The sequence below is a fragment of the Harpegnathos saltator genome, unplaced genomic scaffold, assembly GCF_003227715.2.
Source record: "Harpegnathos saltator strain DR-91 unplaced genomic scaffold, Hsal_v8.6 scaffold286, whole genome shotgun sequence".
Taxonomy (NCBI): Eukaryota; Metazoa; Arthropoda; class Insecta; order Hymenoptera; family Formicidae; genus Harpegnathos; species Harpegnathos saltator.
Window position 1 is genome coordinate 78923 of NW_020230079.1, and position 13362 is coordinate 92284.

The 13362-nt window shown below is 36.7% G+C and overlaps 1 protein-coding gene across 1 annotated transcript in view; it reads right to left on the reverse strand.

Moving 5' to 3' along the window:
• Window positions 1-13362, reverse strand: part of LOC105185295 (solute carrier family 22 member 21) — a 63445-nt gene that overhangs the window by 24683 nt on the left and 25400 nt on the right. The window lies entirely within an intron of this gene.

Below are 13362 nucleotides of genomic sequence, written 5' to 3' on the forward strand. Positions count from 1 at the left end.
TCGGGGGCGTCCCTCGTCCATTTGAATGGGCATTGGATATGTTGTAGATGATCAAAAAATATTAGATACGTATTTTTTTATATGTGCTTATCTCGAGGTTTAGGAGTTGAAATCACCTCTTGAAGAAAACGGATTTTTTTGTTTTTATCAAATATCTTCTAAAATATAAGAGATATGAAAACATAGTAAATGTAAGAGTTTTACAATATTTGATGCTCTTTGCACCTGTCAATTCAAATTTTTCAAAATATCAGATTTACACTCCTCGCTCCCCCCTCCACTCATTATTTTCGCAAATTTCAAAAATTTTGTAAGAACAAAAATTAAAGAGTATTGAATTCCGAATCCATCCATATATAATAATAGTATGATTCCTCGATTCAATTTTTAGAAAAACAGTACGATGTCATCGTGATAGGCACTACACTGTGCGAGTAGGTAGGTACTGTTACGTGGCGTTCTTTTTCTTCAATTGCGCTATGCTTAATAACTATCTGTGCATAATTTATCCTACTGCAAGATGAAAACGAATTAATTGCAATATGCCATGTATTATAGAAAAAAAAACAGTGAGTACAGATAAATGTGCATATGTGGCAACAGTAGCAAATGCGTGTGCAGCGTCGCTATTTGCACAGAAATTTCCAATGTATATTTGTATATTTCTTGAAATAAGTATGTTTATTGTAATGGCAAGTCGACACACGATCAAGACGAATTAAAATAAAGTCGTAATGCATGAAATAAGGAAACACAGATTCTATTACCTCTGCAAGAAGGAGCAAGTGTGCGATATGAAAATATAACACAGCATTAACAATTGCTAAACAATATATAACGAAGAGCTTAATACTAATTACGGAATAATAATGTAGAAGAACAGGATAGAGAGGAATAATATAATAAATTGTGGAAGAATAATACTAGCAATAATATATATTTAACAATATATGTGATAAAGAAACAGTACACAATTTACATATGAACACGCGCGCGAATAATGAATTTGTATTATTTTTATGGTACATATTCGTTGCAAAGGTGATGATTATGGAAAAAATGTATCATACACAATGATTTTTTACACCAAGAACAAGTAATTATAGCAGTTTGGCCACAAATATCGCATTTTATGTTTAAATCACTTTGGAAGCAAAATTCAACCGGTGTTTGAAACTCTGTTAGTCTAGTCTGTATATATCCACTTTTAAACCAGGCATATTTAAATAAATATTGAAATCTGGGCGACGAGATTGATGATGCGTTAATGATTGCAATTTCAATATATTATTTCTAGCATGAAGATCAATTGCAAGATTTAATAACATAACAGTATCAGAAAAATGCCTAATAAAATTTTTCCATAATCGGAAGCCGTAATCTAACGGTTGTATATTTCCTGTTGCACCGGCTGGAATTGTTAGGAAAACAATATCTGTTACAAAATCTGTTCTCGTCTCTTCAATTATGTTGGGACAATGTCCACTCCAAGAATCTAATAATAATACGGATTGTGGGCCAACATTCGGAAAAAATACTCCTTTCAACCAAGTTTTTATATGACTCGATGTTAATTTGCCTGATTTAGAAGCCGTAACAAAAATATTAGGTGCTTTGAACATAGTTTCTTTTACTCTAGGACCGAATGTTCCTGTTACTTCCTCTAAATTAATAAAAAGAGGCGATAATCTACCATCTGCAGAAATAATCTGTATAGTACAACTGTGTGTGGTTGCTGATGTAGATTGTATTACAGCTTCTATATTTTTTAGACCTTTTTGGGATAAAGTACGACCAGAGTGAAATTCAAGTTGGAATCCACTCTGATCCGAATTATAAACATTTTCTACGTCGTATCGTTCAATATAATATTTTACATTTTCAATAAATGTATTACACTTATCTTCTAAATCTGTTTTCGATAACAATGATTTTTTTGTTACAAATTTTGTTATTTTTCGAGAGACGATATCATATGAAGTTTTGAATCTTTTTACCCACGTTTCGGAAGCTTTGAATCCTACCACATTTTCCTCTTCTTGTGTTCGAGAAGCCCATCGAGCAATGTCAATGTCATGAATAATTATTCTATTTTCAAGCGTTTCATTAAAATGGTTTATTGTATATTCAGAAATTCTTTTTAATTTTTCATCTTTGATACCACCTGCACTGATTTGGTCCTCCCATCGTCGTAATTGTCGCATCGATGTTACTTTTCTGTATCTTCTTTTAACTCCTTCAAGCGATCTTGGTCCTGTTTTATCACTCTTCCAGTATTCCACAGCTTGCCTTTTATAATCATTTGATATTCATAATCATAATATAATCATAATATAATCATTTTATAATCATTTGATTTGATTGCTTCAACGGAGCTACAAATAACTTCTTCCGGGAGATATTCTTTTCTTTCATTTTCCTCTAATAAATCAATATTTTCCGCTTCTGGAACTTCATATGTATTGTAAAAATCTAAAGTTTCTTCCTCTTCTATTTCAAATTCCTCTTCATTTTCTATTTCTTTTAACAAATATTCAATCTTCTCCTTCACTTCTACTTCTTTTGGAGTTATCGGACTTTGTGGAAAATTAAGAGCAATGAAAGTTGTATAGAGTAACATTACAACATTCATTAAATTGCATCATTCTGAAAAATATTAAAATGAAATATTTTTCTCGAACCATTATATATAAAATAATATATAAAATAAAACACACTTTATAATTAATGCAGTGATTTTCTTGTGTTAATCCTGATGCCGCTTCTTCTCTCTGTCAAATATATGTAGTGAATCCAGAATAAATTAATGTCGTGAAAACAGAAAGACAGCTCTATATTTACGAGGGTGGTCCGATAAGTACTTAGCCTACAAAAGAAAAACGAAAATTTTGGAAAAGCGATTTATTTCTCAACATAGTCTCCTTTTAGCTCGATACACTTGACCCAGCGATGCTCCAACTTCTTTAACTCGTCTGAAAAATACGTTTTCTCGAGGTCTGCAAAGTAGGCCTCCGTGGCGGCGATGACCTCCTCATTCGACTCAAATTTCTGCCCGGCGAATAACTTTTTCAAGTTTGGAAACAAAAAGAAGTCGCACGGGGCCAAATGTGGAGAATACGGTGGATGGGGCAGCAGTTCGTAGCCCAATTCGACCAATTTGACCGTGGCGAGGGCGGAGGTATGAGCCGGTGCGTTGTCATGGTGGAAGAGCACTTTTTTCTTCGCCAAATGGGGCCGTTTTTTCTGCAATTCGGCGTCGAATCGGCCCAATAATTCGGCATAGTACAGCCCTGTGACAGTTTTGCCCTTCTCCAGGTAGTCGATATAGATCACATCTTGTGAATCCCAGAAAACGGTGGCCATCACCTTTCCGGCCGATAGGACAGTCTTCGCCTTCTTCGGAGCACGTTCGCCGGGTGAAGTCCACTGTTTCGACTGTTCCTTGGTCTCTGGTGTGTACCAGTGGATCCATGTTTCGTCGACGGTCACGAAACGACGCAGAAACTCCTTCGGATTGCGCTTGAACAGCGTCAAACACTGCTCTGAAGTGGTCTCACGGTTGCGCTTGTTGTCCGGAGTGAGCAAACGCGGCACCCATCGCGCCGACAGCTTTCTCATGCCCAAAATTTCATGCAGGATATGACCCACGCGGTCTTTTGAGATGCCTACTGTCTCAGCTATCTCGCGCACCTTCAATCGGCGGTCTGCCAATACGAGATCGTGGATTTTTGTCATGTTATCCTCCGTGGTAGCCGTTTTCGGGGCACCTGGGTGTGGCTCATCAAAAACTGACGTGCGACCACGTTGAAACTCGTTGAACCTATTTTTGACGGTTGCCATCGAAGGAGAAGAGTCACCGTACACAACATCCAAGCGCTCTTTGATTTCACTGCGCGATTTCCCTTCCAAAAACAAGAATCGAATCACCGACCGATATTGCTCTTTTTCCATTTTTCTAAAATCCGCGGACACGCCCGCTTCCACACGCGGTCAAAACAAAACTACGAGTCCGATTCGGCTGAAATTTCGACAGTAGCCGTCTACGAGAATGTACTACACGATAGTAAATTTCTCTTGCGATAATGGCGCTATCGGACGGTGAGGCTAAGTACTTATCGGACCGCCCTCGTACATATGTAGATATTCTGAAATTGAAATAACTACACATATTTTTTCTTCAAATTAGTAAAAATTTTCTTTGATTATTAATCATTATTATATATAATTTATAATTTAACTCTTGCTCAATTTCGCTCCATTTTTCCGTATATTATCACATTACTGATAACTTGACAAACTATTGCAATTCCAATAATATAAAATAGAGAGTGACAAGATATGTAATAATAAATATAAAATAATAATATCAATTAGTAATAAATACTTATGTATTTAATAAAGAATGTATTAAAAGAAATTTTAAACACACACATAGAGAGAAAGCAATATGTATTTATAAACTTGCGCTCACAAATGATACGTCGTGAAATGATGGATACTTACTGCAACACTAGCTTGTACGGTCGCGGACATAAAGGTTGTCACTTTTTTTTTAATGACTTTCGGAACGCATCCCGACTCGAGAAAGATGAAAGCTGCTGCTCCGCCTGCGGAGCACGCCTACGCAGTAACTGACAACGAAAGGCGAGAAATGAAATACCATATATATGGTATAACATAAATATGTCAACAATCAATGGCTGCATTCAGCAGAACAAAGTAATCAGTGAGCGCTTAGTGATTCTCGCTCCTAATTGGTAAATACTTCTGGGTCTATGAAGAATCTAAAAGAATGCTCCAATCACAGACAATAATCACTAAGTGCTTACTGATCATTTTGTTCTACTGAACGCAGCTATTGCGTTCAGCGGAGAAAACCGCTCAGTGAGCGATTAGTGACTAAATAAATACGATTTCACTTAAAATTTAATATATTAGGTTGTTCGGAAAGTTCGTTTCAAATTTTTGAAATAAATTAAGAGCGCAATATTTTACACAAAGAGGAACTTTATTGAAGCAAATATGTACCGTTTTGTTCAATGACCTTGGCCCATCTTTCAGGAAGCTGCATGATGCCTTTGCTCCAAAATAAAGGTTTCTTATTGGCGAAGAATTTATCAAGATGACTTTTGAGGACTTTCAAAGACTCGAATTTCTTGTTCCGAAGAAAATTTTTTAAAGAAAGAAATAGATAGTAGTCAGATGGGGCAAGGTCGGGAGAATATGGAAGATGAAGAAGAACGTCCGAAGTCTAACAGCTTCCTACGGATAGACATTGCGACGTGAAGTCTGGCGTTATCATGATGGAAAACAATTCCACGCCTGTTGGCCAATTCAGGGCGCTTCCGTGCGATGGCAGTCTTCAGTTCGTCTAGTCGAAGGCTGTACTTCGCCGCGTTGATGGTTTCGTTTGGTTGAAGAAGCTCATAATATACCACGCCCTTAAAATCCCACGAGATACTCAGAAGAACCTTTTTCGCGTGAAGCCCCGGCTTGGCCACTGTTTGCGTAGACGCGTCGCTGGTTCCCCACGACCTCTTGCGGCTAACATAATTGTATAGGATCCAACTTTCATCGCCTGTTATGATTCTCTTCAAGAACGGTTCTTTTTGGTGCCGTTGAAGCAGCATATCGCAGACGTTCACACGTTCCAGCAACTGCCGTTCATTCATTTCGTGTGGCACCCACACATCCAGTCGACTTGAGAATCCTAGCTTCTTCAGATGGTCATGCACGGTGGAAACAGACTTGTGCAGAGTGTCGGCGAGTTCTCTAAGTGTCACTCGAGGATTTTTGTGCACGAGATCCATAAGAAGCGTTTCATCAACCTCCTGAGGCCAGCCTGAGCGAGCTTAATCTTCCATGTTGAAATCGCCAGCTTCGAATCTTCGATACCATTTTCGAACTGTCTGGTGAGTGACGCAGGCATCTCCATATACTGAGAACATCTCATTCAAGGTCTGCGAAGCCGTGAAGCCACGTTTAAAGCAATATAGCATCACATGACAAAAATGGACTTTTTGGTTCTCCATTTTTCAAACTGATTTCTGACGAAATAGTTGCACTTAGGAAGATCTGCGAAGTTTCCTTAGCGGGCTCATAGATCTGGGAATGTTTGTTGACAAACATAAAATCGTTTAGAGCGCCCTCGTTCTTACTGATTACGTAGAAATGTGGAGCGCGCGAAATTTGAAACGAACTTTCCGAACAACCTAATACATACCTGTTCGATACCTTGTAAAAGACGCATTCCCATTTGAATGACTTGCACTATGTATCTATCCCTCCGCTGCTGATTTTCCAAAATGTAAGAATTGGGTGCGTTCACGACACTCAACGGTTGAGCAACTGTTGAATAATTTGTCAACGTTATTGGTCTGAATGTAAGGATCTAACAGTAAGGACCAATAGTCACTAATCGCTCATTGAGCGGTTTTCTCCGCTAAACGCAATGATTGTTGACATACTTATGTCATACCACGTATATTTCATTTCTCGCCTTTCGTTGTGAGTTACTGCGCAGGCGTACTCCGCAGGCGGAGCAGCAGCTCTCATCTTTCTCGAGTCAGGATGCGTCCCGAAAGTCATTAAAGAAAAAGTGACAACCTTTATGTCCACGACCGTACTACTACTTATATATGAAATATATCTCTACATATTACGCTTACTCATGATTTGCGTCATACAAAGTGACTGCTTTAAATAGCACTTTAAATAGCTCACATAACTGTAACGTCTACGACACTTGATATTCATCTATTATTAGAATTATGACAAAATCGAAAGTAAACAGGATGGAAAGAAGATATGACAATAATACGACGGTACAACACTTTCATGATTGTAGATGTGTATATGTGGTGCGTGAAAGTAATTACGTTATCAGTATCATATTAAATATAATTATGCAATCACGTATGATTTCATGAATGCGGCGTTTTTCACGTGTCATAGATTCGATGGAAACGCCGCGTTAATAAACATGATTGATTTTACAATTCATGTATTACTTCCGTCGTAGTACTTACGTCAACCACCACAAAAATAGACACACAAACTTATTATACATTTATTAAAATCTAACTTTCATAGAGCGTATACGTATATCCTTTTATAAAGACAAAGCATAGAAATATTGTTGTGTATAAATCTATGATTGTTATTAATAACGTTATTATATATTGAAATGTTTTATAATTTCTCCGTATCGGTATTAATCACCTATTATTCAAAATAAATTCGAAGAGGACGTGTTGCGTATATTATCGAGTGAGGTAGGCGCTGTGCATAGCGTTACGGGTATACAGGACATTTCCATTTTTCAAAAAGTCCGTATCTCGGAAAGTATAACATTATTATATATGGTTGGATTCGGATGGTCGGAATTCAATGTTCTTCAATTTTTGTTCTTACAACATTTTTGAAATTTGCAATGAGTGGAGGGGGGAGCAGGGAGGGTAAATTTGATATTTTTTAAAATTTGGATTGACAGGTGCAAAGAGCATCAAATACTGTAAAACTCTTACATTTACTATGTTTTCATATCTCTCATATTTTAGAAGATATTTGATAAAAACGAAAAAATCCGTTTATTTCAAGAGGTGATTTCAACCCCTAAACCTCAAGATAAGCACATATAAAAAAATATGTGTCTAATATTTTTTGATCCTCTACAATATATCCAATGCCCATTCAAATCGGTGAGGGACGCCCCCGACCGTTCCCTTGTAAGAGAGAGAAGGATAGATAAGAGGAACGTCGTGCAACGTCCTCACTACCTCGCCCCGCAGGGCTTCACAGGCGAACCTGAGCTTGAGAGAGAGAGAGAAAGAGGAACGTTGATAGTCGTCCTGGCCACCTCACTCCGCAGAGGATCACAGGCGAACCTCAGACTAGAGAGAGCGAAAGAGAGACTGTTATTCTCTTTCTTGATGCGTGAGATAAGTTCTATATGGCCGAGAGAGATAGCGAAAGAGAGACTCACAACCTCTTTCTTGATGCGTGAGATAAGTTTGATATGACCGTGAATTTCGTTGTAATATACGTTCACTTTATTCCACCATACTGCCGATCGTGTTAGTCGTAACGCACTCGACGATTTACAACCACGCACTCAGTGCCGAAAGTATGTCCGTTTAAAACGAGAGTATACGTCCGTATTTGTTTTCTTTACCGTACTTACGTGGCGTGCGCGAACATTCGTGTTGTTTTGAAAGTCGTGCAATCGCAATCGCCGATACGCGCTCGATAGCGTGGTCACGTGTTTTCTTTTGACGTAACATATTCTTTTGTTGAAATTTTCCATAACCGTTTTGCATAAATGTGGCTGAATTTCGTTGATACAGCGCTCAATTTCCTCCTTCAAGGCGTGGGTGGTCGTGGGCTTGTTAACATAAACTTTAGATTTCAAAAACCCCAAAGAAAAAAATTCAACGGCGTTAAATCGCATGATCTGGGCGGCCAAATCTGATCACCAAAACGGGAAATTACACGACCAGGAAATGACTCATGCAGTAATTGAATTGTTTCTCGAGCTGCATGGCATGTGGCACCGTCTTGTTGAAACCACATGTCGTCCACATCGATATCTTGCGATTTAGGCACAAAAAACTGGATTATCATATCGCGATAGCGAGCACCATTAACTGTTATTGCCTGACCAGCCGCATTTTCGAAGAATAATGGTCCGATGATGCCTCCAGCCAAAAATCCGCACCAAACAGTGACATGTTGTGGATGCATTTGTTTTTCAATAATCACTCGTGGATTTTTTGAACCCTAAATGCGACAATTTTGTCGATTAACCAAGCCATCAAGATGAAAATGAGCCTCATCGCTGAAGATGATTTTGTTCGAAAAATCAGCATCTACTTGTTGTTGTCCCATAATCCATTCAACGAACTCTCTTCGCTGTGCGTGGTCATTAGGCTTCAGTTTTTTAGTCAATTGAACTTTGTAAACATGAAGATGCAAATCTTTCGTGAGAATACGCTGTAGAGAGCTTCTCCGAATGTCCAATTCTTGACCACGGTGCCGAATTGATGTTTCTGGACTCTCAATAACACTCTCACGAACTGCTTCGATGTTTTGTGTTGAACAACTTGTTGAAGAACGGCCAGAGTGTTTAAGATCACTAATTGATCCAGTCTCCCTAAATTTTTTAATTAATTCACAGTTGATGAAGTTAAATCACTATTCCAACCATATTTGTACGGAAATTGCGAACTGTAGCTGCCAAACTTTCATTATTTTTAAAATATTGCTCAACAATGAAAACGCGTTGTTCTTTCGTGTAGCACTCCATTTTAAAAACCCTGAACTGTCAGCTGTCACGCTGTCTTTTTCTTTCATTGGCAACACTTTACCACACAAATGGCGCAAAATTCAAATCTGGCGTGAATTTTGGGACTCTTTAGTTGCAATTTAAGAATAACTCAAAAAAATTACTTTACCTTTCATAATGTATATCAAAATGAAAAAATGCAAGCTATGTAATATTTTCTATACAACTATACTTTTTCTGTATTACAATTAAGTCTCGGAATTATGTAAAATTAGTGATTATAATTCATAAAACGTTTGATATAAAAATAGCGAATCAGTATAACAAAGATAATTTATTGAAAATATAACCCTTTGGGATTTCTAATCAAACATATTTGTCGGCCTAACCAATTATTTCTCTGCTGGGAACGATCAAAGGAAAGTTTGATACATTAACAGATTTCATTATAGCAAATGAAATAGAGTCGCTTCAATAAAATAAGTTTGTTTTACAATAAGGATAATACTAACAATTTCTTTAAGTTTTACCCTTAATATTTATTTAAATGTTACATTCTTTTAAATTTTTTACTAATTTCTTTGCTATACGATGGAATGTGCTCAATTGTAAAAATTAAATTTTCCCAACAAACTATAAATTTACTAAAATAACTAGTCCATTTTCTCCGTGAATTGTCTCTTTAATCCTTTAACGCCCAGATGTGCTGAATTTTTACTTTGATTTCAACCTCGAACTATTTGAAGAAAAAAGATATGGTAGACCAGAGTTGGGAAATCCATATCCTACTATATTTGGGACCGTTCTTTCGAATGGTGTAGTCGAAGATCCCGAAAAATGACGTTTAACCCTTTATTTTTTTCAAAGGTACTCAAAGAAATGCAATTTTCGTAGTACGATCTTTCTTTAAATTTAAATTTTCACTATGATACCGGTTTTTAGACATTTTCTAAGGTATCAGAAACGTGTTCCCGATATTTTTACTTCAAAAATATGCATTGAAATATTTTGATTTTGATCGTTTTGGAATTCAAAATGACGTCTGAAAGCCAAAAATTCTTCGAAATTAAAAAAATACCTACGTTTTTGAATTTTTTAGATTTCTTCATAACATAATCGTATAAAATAAGTAATTCAAAGCTATGGATCACTTATTCTAGTTTATAGAAACAATATTAGCCCATATTATCAAATTTCAAGATGGCGGCTCCTATACGGTAAGTAGAAATGCGTTACATTTTGAGTTTTATTAGAGACCAGAGAGGTGTAGAACTTGCTAATCGTCAATCTATATAGTGTTGGACATCACTGAACTCAAATCCGGGGTCAGTTTTGCAAAATTCAAAATGGCGGATCTAATATGGTGGGCTTGATATTTGAGTAAAATTTGAGATTTTGGGAAAACAAAAAATACCATCATATTCTGCGCAGAATTTTAAATCAAAACTATTCTTAATGTTTTTTGATTACGTGCGGCTTTTTTGAGAAAACAATTCCCAAAGTCCGAGTTTTGTCAAAATTATTTAAAATTCTCGTCTCTTTAGATTTTTTCTCTTAGACTTCGATAAGTTTCTGCAAACTACAGTTCATATAAAGCACGCATGAAAAAAAATGTATGATGATATGATATTATGATGTCTACATATGTTTCTCCATACTACTAATCATAATTTGAAAATGAATGAATATGTTACGTTCTGCGGACTCCGCGTACTCTAGACTTCTTTTATAAATAAGGAAAATTGAATTTATTATTACTTATTATATGGCCGGATACGCTCAAGCATGTTACCACACGACGCGATCTCTGGAAGTTTCGATGCTCTGGAAATATTAACAATCTTGAACCAACTCCGATCTTATTTCCCACGCGCTTAGTCAACGATAACAGTATCGCGACATCCTTCTTAGAAATATCAATATTTCCTTCTTAAGATTGCTACCACGTTTTTCTAAACAAAAGATTCTCGAAAACCTCTTATTGCCATATACATTCTATCTCCTACAAAGTTATCTTAAAGACACTGCAACGTATTCTTAACCCACCTCTAAAAAACATTCGAAGCATAGTCCTATGATCATATTTGGGCATGAAAATTAGATTTCCGAAACAATTCCCTAAAAATTACCCCATTCCCCCCCCCCCCCCAATTACTCCATTCTCTCAACCGAGCTGACGTTTTGAGAAAAGCCAAAAGGCCAACTCACTTCCGCCGAAGCCGTGACAGAAACTTCTCTTCAGTACCCCTTCAGGTCTTCTAACAATTCAGCCTACTAGTGGCTTAGACAGATCAGTGTTTCTCCAGTCGTTAATTATTCTGTGCAACGATCTCGTGCATTTTTGGACCATCGTGAGCAATCCAGCGGAAACCAGCTTCCTATTCTTGGCGCAAACTTAGGTCACCCGCCCTCACCGACACGCAGCAATTACACTCTTCATTTCTGACAAATAGCATAGATCCAGCAGTAAGTTATTTATACTTTCTTTTACCTGAGTAACCCCTTTTCATTTTTCTTCTTTTCTTCTCTCTTTTTTCTTTTCCTTTCCTTTTTCTTTTTTTTCTCTATCCCCCTTGGCATTCCTCCTTAATTGTTAAATCCGGTGTCAACGGCCCAATCTTTTCGATCACAGTCGGACATAACGAACACGGAATTTTGCTCAAACCGCGATTGTTTATACATATATGTATACGTACATTATAAAAACACACTTTACATTATAAAAACTTACAAATTTTATTTCATTGTGAACTTCCGTCTAATCATCAATAAAACAAGTTATTTATAATTGTAAGCCAATCACGTTTTCCAACTAATTATTCTCAACAAAAAATTCTCCCTTCCCTCAACTGTCGCTCACGGTCCTATCCCAGGTAAAAGGATTCAGTTCCTTGACCTAAATAAAGGACTACCGACGTACGTCCGCGCCAGATAAAGAGGTCATTCCGATCCTTGATCTGCACCGCAGACTTGCGAGTACGTCGGAGCTTGTGAAAGCAAGCGTCAAGTTGCGTTCCCCCTCCAGGACGTAACAAATATATACAAATAATTCTTAAGATCGTCCACCTCCTCGCGGTGAGAATCGGGCAACTTTGGATATTCAAAGGCAAAGGACGTGTTCATAATAACAATTTTAAATAATTTTGACAAAACTCGTACTTTGGGAATTGTTTTCTCAAAAAAGCCGCACGTAATCAAAAAACATTAAGAATAGTTTTGATTTAAAATTCTGCGCAGAATATGATGGTATTTTTTGTTTTCCCAAAATCTCAAATTTTACTCAAATATCAAGCCCACCATATTAGATCCGCCATTTTGAATTTTGCAAAACTGACCCCGGATTTGAGTTCAGTGATGTCCAATACTATATAGATTGACGATTAGCAAGTTCTATACCTCTCTAGTCTCTAATAAAACTCAAAATGTAACGCATTTCTACTTACCGTATAGGAGCCGCCATCTTGAAATTTGATAATATGGGCTAATATTGTTTCTATAAACTAGAATAAGTGATCCATAGCTTTGAATTACTTATTTTATACGATTATGTTATGAAGAAATCTAAAAAATTCAAAAACGTAGGTATTTTCTTAATTTCGAAGAATTTTTGGCTTTCAGACGCCATTTTAAATTCCAAAACGATTAAAATCAAAATATTCAATGCATATTTTTGAAGTAAAAGTATCGGGAACACGTTTCTGATACCTTAGAAAATGCCTAAAAACCGGTATCATAGTGAAAATTTAAATTTAAAGAAAGATCGTACTACGAAAATTGCATTTCTTTGAGTACCTTTGAAAAAAACAAAGGGTTAAACGTCATTTTTCGGGATCTTCGACTACACCATTCGAAAGAACGGTCCCAAAAATAGTAGGATATGGATTTCCCGACTCTGGTCTACCATATCTTTTTTCTTCAAATAGTACGAGGCTGAAATCAAAATGAAAATTCAGCACATTTGGACGTTAAAGGGTTAATTTTTCACTCTTTGTATTATAGATTATTCTCAAAATATCTCTCAAATAGGATAAACTCAGGTAAGATAGCCATGATATAATATCCACAATATTGTTATTTTG